Here is a 17,693-nt window from a genome sequence, read left to right on the forward strand (position 1 = left end):
GTCTAACAAAAAGATCTTTACCTAGTTATCCTTGTGAGTTTCAGCTATGTCCAATAAATTTATAGGGCAAAAAAACTTACCAAGACAAAACATAGGGGCACCTGGGTGGCTCAGCCGGTTGAGTACCAGACTCTTGATATCGGCTCACATAATAATATCATAGTTCCTGAGAGTTCAGTGCAGAGCCTGCTTGGGATTCTCTCTCCCCTCTCCCCCCACCCTCTCAAAATAAATAAACATATTTTAAAAAAGACAAAGCATACACCAAGTTTCCTTTTCATAAGCCATTCTTCTTACTCTGATAGCATTTTTAAATACTTTCAGTTTATTAACTTTGACATTTCTATCCTAAGCACCTCCAACTATTCTCACAATGTGTTTATGTGAAACTTTCAAAAACTTGAAGTCAATAATAACACATTACAAAAAATCATATTTAAAATTTCCTAACCATTGCCACAAGTAGCATCAACATAAGAACATTGTAATTATTTAAATAGCCAACAGTAATCTCCTATGAAATTGAAAAAAATAAATGAGTTAATAAGCAAAAAGAGCCATATTTAACTCTGGTTTTAATTTTTATCTCAATAGAAATCAGAGGGGAAAAATAAGCTTAATTTAATATAATCTATGTGTAGCAAGGGAACGTTCTCATCCTGTCTATATCGTCAAACATATAAATATCATTGTTGTCAATCTCTTAAACTTTCAAAATTATGTGGATTATGTCTTCTGCATAAAAACTGGCCTACAAACTTAGAGTTTTAGGAATAAAGAAATAAAAGGAGCTTAAAAGGCCATTTTGTATAAACTTAGTTTGTTTTACAGATAAAGAAAAAAGCTAAATGACAAGGTTACTTCAACATAATGTATTATAATTTCCTGATACTGGAAATGTAGGCAAGCTTCTAATTAATGTGTCAAAAGCATTAACAGCATGTTCAAGTCCTATTTGTATTGAAAATCTGCTTACCTTATTCTTACATATCCTTCTAGCTACCACCCTATCTCTGTCCTTTTATTTATAGCCTCAGCTTCTTGAAAATGGTCTACACTTATTGTTCAGCATCCTCACACACCATTTAAAACTGTCACAAGGGAAGCATTTAACTCTAGGTCCAGATGACTAGTGCTTTTAAGCTTCTAAAGCTGATTGTGCAGACTCACAAAATTTGTTTGTGCTAACCTATGCAGAGAACGTCCCTGGTGGGCTTCTCCCATGCTTAGAGGTACCAAGTGGTGATTAATCACAAACTACAGGAGATCTCAGAATACCTAAAATACAAGTTGTTGATTATATGGTTGAGAGATGCAGATTTCTGGTGGTATCTCCATGTTAATAAAGGATAGCAAGCATAGAATCAACTGAGTGAGCCAGATTACTAGCCCAAGTTATTAGGCTACTTTAAAAATTATCACAACTCTAAGATTGTGCTTAGGCAAGTAGGCAGCTATCCCACAAGTGTATGGTGAGTTGGTAGCCATAGTGGTGTTCCTACAACCACAGTGAAACAGAGTTACACCTTAGGTCCGAAAATATGCCTCAGGTAATTGTTCCTGGCCTCTGTCCCCACACCCACAGCAACTCTTCCTGTCATGATCTCCAATAACTTTGTCATTAATTGCAATGGATAATTCTCAGCATACATTCGTATTTAAATCCTCTATAGCTGCTGACATTTACTACAACATCCTACTTCTTGAAATCCCCCCCCCGACACACACCTTGGCTTTATTGATGTATTGATTCCAAATATTTTAATGTACACATCATTGATATTATATTTAATATAGAATACTCATTCCATGAAAAGGGACCTCCACTTGTCATTGGGATCATCATCACTGTTATAGGTATTAACAGAGATTACTAGTTTTAATATTTATAAGCATACTGATGATTTATTATATTCCTAATTAATTAAGCTTAATTAATACCTAACTAATGTATAACTTTCAGTCCTCACCACACGATGTAGTGACCATGAGATAGTTGTTAGAGTTACACCCTATATCCAATCACAACCAGACCTAACCTACAATCTTCACATCTCTTAATTATGCCACTTTTTAAAAATTTACTTATTTATTTATCCATTTATTCACTCAGTCCATCATTCATCTATTCTTCTACCCATTTATGTATGTATGTATGCCTGCATGCATGCATTTATTTCTATTTAAAGTAGGCTCCACGCTCAACATGGGGCTTAAACTCAAAATCCTGAGATTAAGAGTCACATGCTCTGATGACTTTGCCAGTCAGGTGCTCTTACTGATACTACTTTCCTTTATATCCTTTTACACTAGTTGAAGTCCTTAACATTACTCACGTATATTACAACCTTCTCGTATCTGGTTTCTCCACTTCCAGTCTTATCCCTCTCATAATTTATTCTCTACAATGCTATAAGACTGGTATCACCCTAAAAGTAAAATATAATAAGATATTACCATCTCTCAAATATTATATTAAAATTCTTCATTCCCCCCCCCAATTTTTTCAGATTCAGTCCAAATCTCTCTTTGCATGGCATTCTTAATCCAGACAATGGAAAATGAAAACCTAAAAGTTGATTCAAGTTCTTTATCTCAAGTTGTTTATGACATGGTGCTATTAATGTTTTAAAAGAATTACATGTGCTAATGTGAAACACAAAACAGAGAACAAACCTGAAAATTTCCTGAGGAGGCAAAAACATTTAAGCCACATAAGCAAAACTCAAGTTAGCTTATTCTGCAAAACAAGCGAAACTTAACTTGGGCCACTTTTTGTACCTGCCTCTGAAAATCATAAATGAGGGGCGCCTGGGTGGCGCAGTCGGTTAAGCGTCCGACTTCAGCCAGGTCACGATCTCGCGGTCCGTGAGTTCGAGCCCCGTGTCAGGCTCTGGGCTGATGGCTCAGAGCCTGTTTCCGATTCTGTGTCTCCCTCTCTCTCTGCCCCTCCCCCGTTCATGCTCTGTGTCTCTCTGTCCCAAAAATAAAACAAAACAAAACCAAAAAAAACGTTGAAAATCATAAATGAAACTTAAGGTGTTCTTCAAACTTGGCATGAGGTAAACACCTTTAACAAATTACTTATCACTAGAAAAACTCAAACCCTATAACCAATCATTGTAAAGAATAAATGGTCTCTGCATTTTCACTCCTATATCTTACAACAATGTATCTCAGTACCTCATTCCACTCTTGGTTTGAGAGCTCCCAGTTTGTGACTTGCTTTTACATTCACAATAAACTCTTACTAAATACGATTTTACTTAGCTGGTAGTTTTAATTTTGCTATTTCTGTTTTTTTTTTTTTTTTTTTTTTGTATATGAAAAACTTTACCTCACATCAAATATATTCCAAACTAAGTATCAGTTGGCTCTGGCTGAAATCCAAATTGGACAATGTGATAAGGGTTTTGAAGTCTCTTCAAACATTCTCATCAAACCCAAGCAAACCCAGCAAACCAAAGTGCCTCCAAGCATTCTCTTTGATATATTCATAAATACTGAGAGTTAATGGTGGGGAATAGGTCTGGTATTATCCATAGTTCCAAAGATGATGCTATCAAAGTAAACAACCTAAAAGGATAAATGAAAGTTAGTAATTGCTCTTCATGGGACTAGTCTCTTGTAAAGTTATTTTGCCTGAAAAAGTTTAAATTCCTTCTATTGGGGCGCCTGGGTGGCTCAGTCTATTGAGCATCAGACTTCAGCTCAGGTCATGATCTCGCAGTCCGTGAGTTAGAGCCCCGCATCGGGCTCTGTGCTGACAGCTCAGAGCCTGGAGCCTGTTTCAGATTCTGTGTCTCCCTCTCTCTCTCACCCTCCCCTGTTCATGCTCTGTGTCTCTCTGTCTCAAAAATAAATGAAACGTTAAAAAAATTAAAAAAAAACCTGTAAATTATTTCTAAACTTGGCCTTTATAAATCCACATTCTTAATTGAGTGCCATTACATCATATTTCAAACCCAACAGGGAAGTGAATACATTTTCAATAATCCACGGGTATCACCAATTCCCTCACATTTACTTAAGCACTGAAGTCCTGCACCTGCAACTCACATATGCACAGCAGGACAACTTTCTGCTTAATTTAGCATGGAGACTGGCAGCCAGAATCACAGAAAAATGAAACTTACACAAATATACATTATATATATAATCAATGGGGAAAATATGAGTCTAAAGAATTAGGAGAGGTTTTATTTTACTTTTGTTCACTCTAATTAAATATAGTAGGGGGTAAAAAATCTGAGTTGAGTTTTCAAGAATATGGGCAAATTTTCTTTAATACCTACAATCCATTTCCATAAATAGTTTTGATCTGTTATGTGCAGTGCAATTTGCTTGAAAAATGTACATTTATAAATGTTTACATTATAGTCCATGCACTCAGCTAGCAGCAAATCTATAATCAGGGTTTAAAACGCAAGCCTTTAAAGTAATGAGCAGAGAAGGCAGAATAAGAGATCACACACATGCAGACAAGGTCGTAATTTCATTGAGTTTGAAGAACATAAACTCACATTCATATATATTTCAGTTTTTTATTCTGGTTTCACCATTTGCAAAAACAGCAGCTTTCTTTCCTGCCTAGAGGTGCCTTCCTAAATACAAATTTTTATACAGGCTATGTTTGACATCTTGGGATTGTGATCCTTAGGATATCCAATAAATAGACATGATGGCTCTTTCTCCAGAGACCTGTAGAGGTCCAGTGGTTTTTTCACCATGTCAGGAAAGCCCTAGTGACTGGCTCTTCCTATAGAAGAAAACCAGCCCTGAGCAGTAATATTTGTTGGAAATAATTCTGGCCTAGAATTGGAGACTTCATTTCAAAACTGTTTCTCTTTTGAGGTTAATACATTCCAGCCCTATCATCCTCTCCCTGTCCTCAATATTAAATCTTCCCTCAGGTGTTTGTCTCTACTTAAAATGAAAACATTGGCACATGGTACAAAATCCTCCTTTCCATAAAATATTTTACTGTCAATGTGGAAAAACTTACATCTTAAATGCATTTGTTTGCTCTTTGTATCCCCCACTAGTAAACAAGCTCCATAAGGGCAGAGGCATTGCTTTATATACTGCTATACCCATAATTTATCATGTATTAGCCTGGTGCTCAATAAACCACTTTGAATAAATAAATATAGAAAATCTCATGTTCTTGGCCATGACATCTACTTCACCTTAGGCATCTATTCCCAAAACCATGCCCCGGATCTTCCAAATGCAAGAATCATTATGTCTTAGGCATCTAAACACCAATATTCATTCAATCCCCATTCAGCTGATATTACCAATCACCTACCATACACAAATACTATTTTATGTATGAAACAATAAACATAGAGTGTCTATGCCTCAAGTAACTACATTCTAGTAAGGAAGACAAAAAAGAAAATAAATAAACTCCAGACAAATGAAATGCGAAAACACAACAGAATATAGACAGAACAGATATCTCAGTGGAAAGAAAGGTACTGTTTTACTCTAGAAGTGCAGCATACAAAGATTACTATGAATGTAGGGAAAAAAATGGCGGGGGGGGGGTTCTCCTGCATTGTTCAGATCTGGGTCAGAGGCCAAGCAAAGCTAAGGATACCAGCTGAAGGTATTCAGTGTTTGAATCTTTATGGGACTGGAGAAAAATCTGACAATATGATGTTTTTATTTTTATCTAGTACTTACTAAAATGGACAAGACCTAGAGGAGCAAATATTAAACTTGTGAGAAAAAAAACAGAGGTTGTAATGGGTTTCTGCTTATGCAAACTAACCAAGGAAAATAGCCCTCCATTTACCATACCTCACTTTTCACCATCAATTATTGGGAATACCTTTGACTAGATGTCATAATTGATCTCCAACAAATTGTGGGTGTTCTGCTCATGGGTCTCCAATCAGAAGCTTGGGTGGCAAACTTGAACCTCAATCTGTGCACTTTCTCTTCAGAAGCTCTTCCCATTAGGAATCCTAAATTTGTCCCCTAAGGATGCTTAGGGCATTTGTTTTTATCCATCTTAATTCCAACAGTAAACTTTATGAGATCTTTTAGGTATATTTTAAGTTTAAATAACCAATGTTTTCCTATACTTATATATAATATTGTTTTTATTCATCTTTATCATTTTTAATATTTATTTATTGAGAGACAGAGTGGAGGAGAGACATAAAGAGAGGGAGAGAGAGAATCCCAAGTAGGCTCCCTGTGGTCAGCACAGAGCCTGATGTGGGGCTTGAACTCACAAACCATGAGATCATGACCTGAGCTGAAATCAACAGTCAGACCCTTAACTGACTGAGCCACTCAGGCGCCCCTTTACTCCACTTTATAAATACTTTGCCTAAATATTTAACTTTGTTATTTTAATTGCAAAGAGGAATAACCAGCCCAGGTTGCCAATTCTAAACATAACCCTTACCCAAAAGAAGCAAATGTCTGATCTTAAATAATTATCTGAGACCTGAAGACAGCTTAGCTTCTTTAATACGATCAGCAGCCTGGTACTTAACAATTGCTGCTCTTGGTGACTCAAGATCTTAGGAAAAATCTCTTACTGAAAAAAACAGTAAGATGAGTCTAAAGAAACTCTGCTGGCATAGTTTATTCTTCTTATAACTTCAGTCTTTCTGATGAAAATTAATGACAAAAAAATCATGGCTCCTAATAAAAATAATACGCAGGTGATTTGTTTGTTCTGGTGAAAAATGCTTGAAATTTGAAAACTTACCACAAACTTAAAATGAAAGATGATCCTCCTCCCCTAAATTAATTAAACTAAATGAAAAATGGGTTTTAGAAATTGATTTGTAAACGTTGCCTATTCATAAGCAATTTATCCACTCTAGGAAGACTAATCTGCTATAGTTACAACTTGGCAGTTCAGCAGTAATTAAGGATCAAGAAGCTGGGGTATTGTCCAAACAAGAACAAATACTCATTTGAAAAAATATCCAAAATATGACCAAATTATATATCTAAAATCAGAAAATTTCACATCAAATAATTTATCAATTGCTTGAATATACAATGATATTTCAAACTTAAGGAAGTATTTTTCTCCACTGGATTTATCATATATTTATTTTTTAATTTGTTTTTCATGTTTATTAATTTAGAGAAATTGTGTGTGTGTGTGTGTGTGTGACAGAGAGAGAGAGAGAGAGAGAGAGAGAGAGAGAGAAAGGGGAGGGGCAGAGAGAGGTAGAGAGAGAATCCCAAGTAGACTCCACACTGTCAGCGCAGAGTCTGATGTGGGGTTTGATCTCACAAACCATGAGATCATGACCTGAGCAGAAATCAAGTAGTCCTCTTAACTGACTGAGCCACCACAGTACCCCAAAGATTTTAATGAAATATGTATCATAATCTGAATTCCTAAGGGGTGCTTCTTTTTTTACACTAAATTAAAAAACACTTATGAATGACTCTCATTCCTTGTAGGTCCATGAAGCATATGCTACAATTTCAGATTGATGTCTCTCAAAATCTCACTGCATGCTACACTGGTGAAATTGGTTTTATGTTCTTTCACATTTGGGGTGCCGGGGTGGCTTGGTCAGTTAAGCATCCTACTCTTGATTTCAGCTCAGGTCACCATCTCATGGTTTCTGAGTTTGAGCCCCACACTGAGCTCTGCACTAACAGTACAGAGCCTGCTTGGGATTCTCTCCCTCTCTCTCTGCCCCTCCCTTCCAGCACACTCTCCTTCTCTCTCTTTCTCTCTCTTGCTTGCTCAAAAAATGAATAGAAAATATATTTCCTGCCACATTTACTAGAAATAACTGTATTCAAAATAAATGTGGTGTATCAAAGCAAGCCCAATCCCATTATATTTATAAGACCCTCACTTCAAATATAATGATATAGATAGGTTGAAAGTAAAAATATTTTAAAAGTACACTATGAAAAAGTGAATTTTTAAAAAAAGAAAGCAGAAGTGGCTATATTAACATTAGGGAAAAAAAGGCTTAAGAGCAAAGATAATTATCAAGAACAAAGAGAAATAATATTGATATAACTAGTAAAAAAAAAAAATAAGTGAATACTACCTAGCAATTCTATGCATATAAGTTACAAAAGTAGACAAAGTAGGCCAATTCCTTAAAAACTGCCAAACCTTCATCAGCATATAATAAATTAACTGAATAGTCCTATAAATATTAAAGAAATTGAATCTGAAATGTAAAAGGTTTTAAAAAAGAAATTCCTAGGTCCAGATGGTTTCAATGAATAACTTATAGAAAAACTTTGGAAAACTTCTTGGCTGTTTGTAGTTTCTATAAAAGTTGAACATATGATTACAAGCCAGCAATCCCACTCCCATGTATATTAACATAAATATATATGAAATATATGTATATGAAATATGTATCTTGAATATAAAAATGTATCTACCAATGTTCTTAGCAGGTCTATTTGCAATAATTAAAACCTCAGGAAGAAGTTCAGAGCTCAGTATTTTCAGCCTCCTTCAGAACAGCTGCACTCCAGGGAGCCTGGGTGGCTGAGTAGGTTGAGCATCTGACTTGGGCTCAGGTCATGATCACTCAGTTACTGAGCCCAAGCCCCAGGTCGGGCTCTGTGCTGACAGCTCAGAGCCCGGAACTTGCTTAGAATCCATGTCTCCCTCTCTCCTTGCCCCTCCCTGCTTGCACTCTGTATCTCTTTCTTTCTCTCTATCAAAAATAAACAAACGTAAAAACAAAACAAAACAAAACAAAACAAAACAAAAACCAGCTACATCCCCTTGCCCCTAAACATGCACACACGCACAAAGTGATCCCTCAGGCTTCTTTTCAAAATCCTATAATTGCTTAACAGAGTTTAAAAACCTGTGCTATTAGGTACCTTGAGGAAATCAACACTAGCTTCCAAATTACCTAAACTTAAAATTTTTTTGTTTGCCTTTTTTTTTTTAAATATCCTTCTTTAAAGAAAGGATTAACACAAGTTTTATATAACATAATTCTGTTCCTGGATTTTATTTTCTTCATTAAACTGCATTATAAAAGTTCACATTTATTTACATTTCTGAAAAAAAAACTGACTTACTTCAGAAAGAAGTAAAACTTAAAAAAATCTTATGATCAAGGATCTTTCTGAAAACTTTTAAAAAGTAGTATAATTTCTTAAAGAATTCTGTGTTTCTAACAGTCAGAATTATCTTTCTTACATAGACTGTGTGGCAGATGGTTTCATTGTTTTCCAAATTCCATTATAGATTTCTCTGTTAGTAAAAGAGGTTTAACTGTCTGTCTGCTCAGATAGACAGAATAGTCCTCAACTTCCTTGGAAACTAGTTATAATTAATAGACACATACTGTGAGTAATTTTGGATCATTCAATTAAAATAGAATAGTCTTGGGGCGCCTGGGTGGCGCAGTCGGTTAAGTGTCCGACTTCAGCCAGGTCACGATCTCGCGGTCCGTGAGTTCGAGCCCCGCATCAGGCTCTGGGCTGATGGCTCGGAGCCTGGAGGCTGTTTCCGATGCTGTGTCTCCCTCTCTCTCTGCCCCTCCCCCGTTCATGCTCTGTCTCTCTCTGTCCCCAAAATAAATAAACGTTGAAAAAAAAAATTTTTAAAATAGAATAGTCTTTTTGGACTTAAACTCATACCTCCTTAAGGGCCTAAATATCATTGTGACAATAACTCAGCTTTGATCAGGTAGTAAAAACAAGAAAAACTAAGTGAAAAAAAATTTAAGAATCAATGTCCCTGGGTGATTCTGTGGAACAGCACCTCCCCACACACAAGAACCTGACCCACTCATATCTGGAAGGTGGTAAAAAGGAAATACTTGTTTTTTGTCAGCATACTTTGTGATTCCTTGTTGTAGCCACATAGCTTACACCCAAATATGGGCTGTATACCCAAATTTGCATTATGACTTAAACAATATCAAAACCAATTTGAGACACTATCATGAAACTTAGCCTCTATTCCAACAAAGCCCCCCGCCTACTTACAAGCAAAATAAGAGCATTGGAAGACAAGTATTCCCTTATAATTTACTTTCAGACTGTCCACTTTCACAGCTTTATTCCACTCCATCTTTTGACGTCTTGTTTTTTCTTAAATCTTATTTCATTTGCCAAATGGTTATTTTATTCAGATTGCTTTCAGACATTTCACCTGCCTTCCAAATACTGTTTTACCTATATAATTATGAATATATCTCTTTAAAATATTTAGTTCATATACATTCTTTATACCCTTAGTATATATAAATAACATATTATATATAAAATATTTACTCTATGTATATTTGTATATTGTATGTAGATTTATGTGAATGCATATAGATAAAGATAGAAGGAGAAATATATAGAAAATGAGTTTATGATATGCCATCCCCAAAGTATGCAAGTTTGGAACATTCATTATTTTGAGCTGAAGGCTGTTGAGAAACAGTAGATGCAATAAGGGCTTTCTGATCTACCCTTTTCTATCTGAAACTGGGCCATAATATTTCCTATGAGTAAGGTTTCTCCCGGTACTAGGAAGAAATGAATATCCTTATCAACAGAGACTGGGGGCTGACACTGTAATGGATCTGTACAAATAACCTAACTAAATAAAATGACTTATCTTCCACTAGTCTCCTCCCCCTATACATGTCCTAGTCACTTCCCCAAATATATTGCCCGTAGCTCTAACCCTTTTGTATCGTCATTTCTTCACAAATATATTGTTTCTTTGTTGAAAAGATATAAAAGCTTTCTGTTCTGGCAACTTCTCCAGGTACTCATTTTCTTTTGAAGTCCTCATGTACACAAAAAATTCTAATAAAACATGTATGCTTTTCTCCTGTTAATTTGTCTTACATCAGTTTTATTCTTAAGGCCAGCCAGGGTTTCTAAAAGGGTAGAGGAGAATTTTTTCTTCCCCTATAATCTCTATCTGTTTCATTTCTCTCTCTCTCTCTCTCTCTCTCTCTCTCTCTGGAGAGAGAAGAATGAGGTGGAAGAGGAGGAAGAGGAGGAGAAGGGGAAGGGGAAGGAGGACAAGGAGGAGAGAGAGAGAGAGAGAGAGAGAGAGAGAGAGAGAAACAGCTCCACCATGCTAGACACAAAGAATAAACAATGAACAAAACAGGCATAATATCATTCAGTCATAATCTTATTAGGGAGACAGACATTAATAAAATTAATTACATAATAAATATGAAATCACAAATGTGGTAAGTACATAAAAGATAAATAATGCAGTAAAAAGCTTTTAATAAAGTAATTTGATCCAGTTAAGGAGGCAGGGAAGGTTTAACTGGGGAAATTGTTGTTGAGTTGAGATTTGAATGAGGAGTAAGAGATGACTGGATAAGAATAGAAGACCATTTAATTCAATGGAAATAGCATGTTCATATGCCCTCAAGATTAAATACGGGAATGCAATTTATGACTGGAGCTGAAGGTAGGGGCTACTCCATCCTGATTGCTTACAAGTAGAGCTCCTGATGCATTCCTAGCCTTTCCCTGCCCCTTATTCTCTTAAATGCCAGGGGATATGGAATAACTTTACCTCATTAAAAAAATTGGTAACAATAAACTAGTCATATTCAACTTAGGGCCTCTCTTCTTTTTGATAGTGAATCTGCCATCAAGGTCCCAAATTTTTCACCATCACCTCAATTCTTAATCCTTTCTTGGGAAGGTGTTCCAGGTTGTGGCTTGAGCTTTCTTTACCTGTGGCTTGGAATGAGGGAGGAGTTGGCTTATTTTTGAGTTTTATTTAAAAGGTCCATTTGCCTCTCCATACCAAGATTAGACTTTTATCTCTCACCTTAGATTCTATTAGTAAAATAACTTGATATTTCACAATATTTTGTCTTATTTCTCAATTTTTTTAGAACCTAGAGGCTCAGCTAAGGTAGGTTTAATTGTACTACCAACAAAAGATCAGAAACTTCTAAACTTCTTTCTCAATCATGCAGTCCACTGTGTCTAGATGACTCTTCAAGGCAGATATCTTCCAAGTTTTGACTTATCATTTCTGGCTGCATTGATTTCATGGCATTCCGTATGAACAGGTGCTTTTGCTGTTGCTAGGTGCAGAGTAAGACTGCACATATAATCACTCAAAACTCTCAAATACTTCCATTCAGAAAATATACATGTCATTTCAAGTTCACATTTCAGTGGTTAACACAAATCATATGGCCATTATTGTCTCCAAGGGACATGTTCCCCAAAAGAGAATAAAATCAGGTACTTCAATGATCCCTAGTGTTGTCTTCCATAATCTTCCCTTTGGGATCACCTAAGCCTAGTCAAATTTAATATAAGTAGCCTAAGGCAAAAGTTGGATCAAAAAGTCCACTCTAAATATATCTCTACTGAATCCTAAGTCTATATCATTTGTCTACATCTTAATATTCTAGCAGTTTACCATTCCATTCATCAGTAAAAGTGAGAAGGCAGGAGCAATAGTTTCATTATTGTTGTTCTTTTTTCTCCAGTCCTCAGAATAGGTCTTTCTTAGGAGTATAAATGTGGGGAAGCAGGGGCACTTGTGTGGCTCAGTCCAGTAAGCGACCACTTCGGTTCAGGTCATGTTCTCACGGTCCATGAGTTCGAGCCCTGCATTAGGCTGTGTGCTGACAGCTCAGAGCCTGGAGACTGCTTTGGATTCTGTGTCTCCCTCTCTCTCTGCCACCCCCCCCCCCCCCCCCGCCCGGCTCACACTCTGTCTCTCTCTCAAAAATAAACATTTAAAAAAAATTAAATGTGGGGATGCATAGTTTCTAAGAGGATTGCCTAGGGCTTTCATACTAAATAATGTAGGAAATTTGATTATTTAAAAGGGTCTAAATATTCATTCATCTTTTCATTAAATCTTTTCAGTGACCCAACCTCTAGGATTTTAGTGCAAAAAAATACTCCTAATATTTTAGTCACTACAGCCCATTCCTTCTGTCTTAAAGCTGGAATGAAATTGGGAAGGTTGGCATACCAATGACCTGGGAAGGGCAGAAATTAATCCCAAGCTGGTTGTGAAGGTCAATAAAGGCTAAGGCCTATTGGGTCTATTTTGAGTAGCAAGATAAGATGGATGAAATTATAAAAGTAAGTATCTCCAAAATATAACTTCAAAGATATTTTGGTATAAATATAAAATATTATTTATATATTTCTAAAGTCTATATATTATTAACTAAATTATGTTACCTATATAATAGCTGTGGTAAATAAAATTTTCCCTCCAAATCACCTTGAGTAATTATTTCTAGTTATTTGTAAAGTGGTTAAAATATTCACTCATTAAATCCATAAGTGTTACAGTGTGTCTATTAATACCCTGAGCAGTGACACATGCTACAAGACAAAGATGAATAGGTGGTGATTTTTGTTTCTGAGGAGCTAAAATTTAGTAATTATGGTTCTACAACAGGTATTAGTCTTCAGAATAAAGAACAGACAAATATAAGCAAATATATGGTTTACTACCATACCTAGGAATAAGACAAAAACATTTTTGTACATCTGCAAGTTTAATTTTACCCTAGTGTTCAACTCTCTTCTGAAAGTGACTCACTCCTTTCTAATTAAAAAGTTGGAATTTTACTCAATAACTATAGTAGACATTATATGGATTTCTCAAAAGCTATATCCAAATTAATTTCCCTTGTCTTCTTCTATTAACAAAGCAATAAAACTAAAATATATATTATCCAACGTTTCCTTGAAGCTATGATTAGTCACGTGAAGCACTCCGCGAAAGACCTATCTTCCCTTGGTACTTTCCTTTTTCTGAATTTAATTGAGACACATTCTTCAGTGTGATCATGACAGCCAAAATCACAGGCTGTAATTAGTGAAGCAAAGAGATAAAGGACACCAAGTTACCAATGCACACTTAAGTCACACTACCAGCTCTGCATGACCTCCTTCTGAATTTCTTTACATGAGAAATGTAAGTCTATATTAGTATAAGTCATATTAGTAGGATTTTGTGTAAATCAGAGCCAAGTGGAAACAATGATAGAGTGACAGTCAAAAGACTACTAACTAAGAACACTTAGAGAGGAATTTGTTTTATTTTGTCCATGAACTACTTAGTTTCTATTAATTTTTGTGGTAAAAAAAATAGCTAACCTTATTTCATAAATGAAGATTGAAGTTCTCATTTATTTTTCTGATATCTTCTAATTTTGCAAAATAAAGTCAAAGGAATTAAAATATGATTTACAATACTACCATGTAAATAAAAAGAACATTTTAGCTTCTGGGATTGTGGTTGTGTCCTCATTGTCAATTTACACACAGAGAAATGCACACATGCACATACTTGCATATTTAATATACAGAGAAAGTTGGCACCCAAAAGCAATTCTGCACAGTATGTGGGAAATTAATAAGACTTCTTTTGAAATAAGATATACAACACATCTTCCCAAATAGAATTTTCTAAAAGATAGTATTAGATGAGGGATATTCACTCATAGTCCAGCTGCTGAGGGATTAGATCCAAATCTTGGTATTTGACCTATTGTTACTCTTTTGAAACAGGAGGGATTATTTTCCTCTTACAGATTTACAGAAAACAAATTTGCCAATTGAAACCATCTGTCACTGATCCAAGAAAATATTTATTTTCACTGAAAAGTTATATTTAACCAAAGAAATAAAAGTCATTAAAGATAGGTTTTCAGTTTATGATGCATTTTTTAGACTCTTTCACCCTAGTTAACTATACCTTCTTGTCCTTGATGCAGGATCTAGATCCTTGATCAAGGATCTAGAAACTTCCTGAAAATTGCATCTAGGAAAGTCAAATTAGAAGCTAATTCTTAGACTGTAAGAAGACAAACATACCTGTAGTAATTGCCCAAGGATATTCTAACAAAGTCTTTTCTGGATGTTACACAATCTCTGATTTTCTGTTAACCTAATAATTCTCTCACCAGTTATTCATTGAGCAGTTCCAGAAAATGACGTCATTGCTTCTCAATCACTGTTGAGCAAGGAAGGTGGTGAGGAAATGAGTAATTGGTTGAATCTGGGGCAGCACAGAAACTTTGTCAATGACAATTACCACTGTCACAAGTATGATGTGACATATGTGGGCTCACAGTCAAAATAAAAGATATCATCCACAGAGCAGAATACCTATTAATTATGAAATTGGTCCATCTCCTAATTTGTAAAGATTTACAATTTGAAAGTCTGGATATTGTATTATTAGATGTTGCATCATTACAGATGTTTTTATTGACTTATTATCCAATGTGCATGTGTGTGTATGTGCACATTATCTATTTTAAGCAGAATTTGCAGACTATAACACAGAGAAGTATGAACTTTAGGAACTTTAACCACATTTCCAAATATTTATTTATCAATGTTAATGATTTGCATAATAGTAAGTCAAAAGTAAAATCTTAAGAGTGGCTCTATGCTTCATCTTGACAGACTCCTTTTTTTGAGTGTATCATAAGATAATATGTCAAAGTAAAACTTGCATAGAGAGACAACTTTTAGATAAACTTGTAATAGTAAGGTTTCAAAAGCAATAAAAAGCCCTAAGAGATTCCATTGTATTTTTCCCACATCATTCATTTTCAGCCACATGAACTTCTCTAATCACCTACAACAGGCATAACAATGGGTGGCAAGTTCTTAAATAATAGTTTTAGTGAAGAAATTTCTTTATTGAAAATACAGAACTGAACAGAAACAGACTGCAGGCTGTATCGTTGATAGACAAATATAGACCTAAGTATAACACAAACGTGGTCCCAGATTCCAGATCTTTCAGGTGGTTTAGTTACTTAGGAAACACAAGAAAGATATTTATAATCTTGAGTTCCATCATCAATAAACTAGGGATCTGAAAACCTCACAAGGTTTTTTAAAGATTAAATGAGCAATAAAGTATCCTATATAGCACCTAGTGAATAGCATATGTTCAATAAATAATAAATGTGATTATTTCCTATTTGTATGTAGAACATAGGTGGGGTAAAGCAATAAAAACAATATAAAAGAATTATAAATTAAAAAAAAACATAGTCAATGCAGTGGTTTATTAATTTTCAAGTTTATTAATTCTATATGCTATTGACTGCCAAAACTTTGTCATTGGTCCAATCTTCTTTTTAGATAAAGTCTCAATTTCTAACCAATAAGTAGGTACACATCTCTACTTGGATTTTCCTCAGGCATCTATAACATAGTCAACTGAATCCACTAATTCACATACATCAGCACAATTACAAAAACAATATCAGACAGAACATCACCACTACCACCATCAAAAAATTTGTTTCCCTTTAAATTCTAAGAGTCTTACCAAAACCCCTTGAACCTCCTTCTCTGTAACCATTTAGTCACCAAGTTCTAATAATTTGATCACTATATATATATACACACACATATATATATATATATATATATATACATATATGTGTACTTGTAATGGTAAGAATGGTATATATATAGGATGCATATATATGTGTGTGTATATATATATATGTGTATATATATATGTATATATGCATATATATGTGTGTGTGTATGTGTGTGTATATATATGTGTGTGTGTGTTTTCATTATCCCCATGGTTTTGAAACACAAATATCCTTAAGTGGATTCCATTGTTCTTTCATTTTTTTCCCCATAATCAGGTACATGTAGTCATCTATAGACACTTTGACTACATTTTACCCCTTGAACTCTATGTTCTAACTATATCAAAGATCTTCCTATCTCTCTGATACATCAAATTCTCATAAATGCTGTTGCCTTCGTCCGTAATATCTGCCTTATGCAATTCCTACCCATCCTGCAGTGTTCATTTTAAATGGTAATTCCCCTGGAAGGCCAATATAATATTAAAGTATTTTAGGTTTCCATGGATACAAACCATACGAGGCAACAGGTCATGGTGCAATAGGGGTGAAATGAAATTATAAAGTAGAATTAAAGTGAGATTTGTGAAAAGAAAATTGAGTGATTAGAGTTGGAATTGCCAAACTTAAACTACCATCTTCCTGCAGGAGATGGTTAAAAACTATTTGTTGAGTTCAAATTTTATTCACTTAACATATGTGTAGGGAATATCTACTGTAGGCCAATTATTATTCTGTGTTCCAAGAATACAGCAGAAAAACTCTGTGTGTCCTCCTGGCATTAACATTATAATGAATTTTGAAAAAGTTTAACATAAAATTATCTTTTTAAAAATTTTTATTAATGTTTTTTATTTATTTTGAGAGATAGAGAGACAGAGAGCAAGTGGGGGAGGGGCAGAGAGAGAAGCAGACAGAATCCAAAGCAGGCTCCAGGCTCTGGGCCTTCAGCACAGAGCCCAGTGCAGGGCTCAAACCCACAAGCAATGAGATCATGACCTGAGCTGAAGTCAGAGGCTAACTGACTGAACCACTCAGATGCCCCCACAGAATTATCTTTTAAAAATGGTGCAGTAACATCAAAGAAATTAAATCTTAGGTATATAGGAAAAACTCCATATTATTCCACTGCTTTGATGATATAGTTATTTTCATATTGGCATCCTACCATTAATATTTTCTTCCTGTAAAGGTTTAATATAAATCAGTGAATATACTGGATAGCACATTAAATGCCACAGAAGAGTTTTTGAAAAAAGTAATTTACTGATGCTTTTCTAATTAAAAACATATATATATATATATATATATTTGAAAATATAGATTTACAAATGCAAATAC

Source organism: Puma concolor, chromosome B1 (assembly GCF_028749965.1).
Source record: "Puma concolor isolate L17-30 chromosome B1, mPumCon1.1.hap2, whole genome shotgun sequence".
In the NCBI taxonomy this organism is placed as follows: domain Eukaryota; kingdom Metazoa; phylum Chordata; class Mammalia; order Carnivora; family Felidae; genus Puma; species Puma concolor.